This window comes from Austrofundulus limnaeus, unplaced genomic scaffold (assembly GCF_001266775.1).
Source record: "Austrofundulus limnaeus strain Quisiro unplaced genomic scaffold, Austrofundulus_limnaeus-1.0 Scaffold1906, whole genome shotgun sequence".
NCBI lineage: Eukaryota > Metazoa > Chordata > Actinopteri > Cyprinodontiformes > Rivulidae > Austrofundulus > Austrofundulus limnaeus.
This window is the reverse complement of record NW_013954308.1, coordinates 15,802-17,664: the sequence shown is the minus strand read 5'-3', so window position 1 is coordinate 17,664 and position 1,863 is coordinate 15,802.

The window sequence follows — 1,863 nt, the reverse complement described above, 5'->3', positions numbered from 1 at the left end:
TATAATGGGAGTCAATTGGGCCTTGTAATGGTCCAATACTGCCCCATGCTGGACTCAACTTGGTACTGCTCCATACTTTAAGTTCATTCTGCAAGTCCAATGCTGCAGGCAAAGCCATGCTGCAATAACATGCTACGTGGCAATGCACACTTGTTTTTACATTGTAAAAACCCATGTCTAGTTGTGATTCGTTTCCCATCCAAGCCATCTCCACTTTGGCACGCTTCACCTCCTGCATACTTTGCCCTAGAGCTGCCGTTGTAATTTATATCTGTAAAACTCCTCTGCCAAATGATGGCTATGCCTTTTGGCGCCTGTACAACTTATAGTTTTTGAAATATTGATGTTTAATAATTTATAATGGGAGTCAATGGAGACTTGTATTGGTCCAATACTGCCCCCTGCTATATCTACTCAGTACTGAACTATTGTTTAATAATATATAATCTCAATAGTTCAGTGGTTACAATACTAATATGACTGTATTTTGATGTTTTACTATAATATTGTCCAAATATTGCTCTGTTTCTTTAATATATTGCAGTTTAGTGTCAACAATTGCATTGGCAATGTGGCCTCTTTCTGCACACATACAAACCAAACCCTGGCAGTGCCCTCTGCCACAGCTCCAATGGTCTCATGGTTAACTCTATGGGAATTCATGTGGGAGATCAGGGTTCAAAACCCAGCTACTGTAACTTTAACAAAAAATCTCTACAAACTTCATATTGTTACACAATTACCCTCATTATAGACACCTGCTGACTTGACAAGCACAAGTTGGTAGAAAACACATTTGAACTTGGTCACATTTCATTCTGCAAGTCCACTGTTGCAGGCAAAGCAATGCACACTTGTTTTTACATCGTAAAAACCCATGTCTAGTTAGTGTTAATTTTGTATTTTGTGCACTATCTACAGTTTGTAAAGTAACTAGTAAACCTGTACAGATGCTGCTGTGACGCCTGAATTTCCTCTCGGCAGGACAATAAAGGCTATTTTATTCTTCTATTCTATCCTATAATATTTGAATTTATCTGTTTTGCTCAAACATACTCATTAAAAAGACTAATAAACAAAATTTATGCAATAAAAAAAAACAAAATTTGCACTTTTCCCCCTCCTATTAATAAATAATGTGTACTTCAAATAAAAATTTATAAAAAAAGTTGCCAAATACCAAGAGAAAATGTTAAACCCAGAAGCTTCACAAAAGTACTGTGTTCAACATGAATTAATGTGGTCTTGTTATTGGATTAACTGAACTGAGCTCATGTCTGAAGGGGGCTTTGTTATAATCAAACAGGAGTTCTGATCAAGACAAACATTTCTGTGCCAAAATGACGGAGATTTGCAGGAAGTGGTGCGTTCTTTTTTTCTGAGAGAAGTGTTTTTTTTACATAAATCTGAAAATAAATAGAATCAGAGCTCAGAGATGTGAGGTTAATGAGTAGCAGCTCGTAACTCCTGATCACTAACAAACTTCACATGTTCATCTGGTGTGCTGCTAATGAGCCTCATGTGAATTTAAAGGACCAGAAATGGACTCAAACTATGTGATCCAGAACTTGAAAGACCAGATGAACTTTACCTAACTATCCCACTAAATAATTCAATAAACTGATGTTTGATTAAAATTAAATATTTATTGAACTTTTCATTTCAACATGTGACATTATGTGTAAATGTGCATGTGCTTTTAAACAGAAACCATCCGGGCACGAGTTACAGGTTAATAAAATGAAGAAAGCAGGTTATTAGAGACGCACAGATACAGATCGATGAGACGGAGATAAAGAAGCTGAACACTACCTGATTGGTAACAAAAGCTGAACACTAACAAAACGCCACGAGAATCCACAC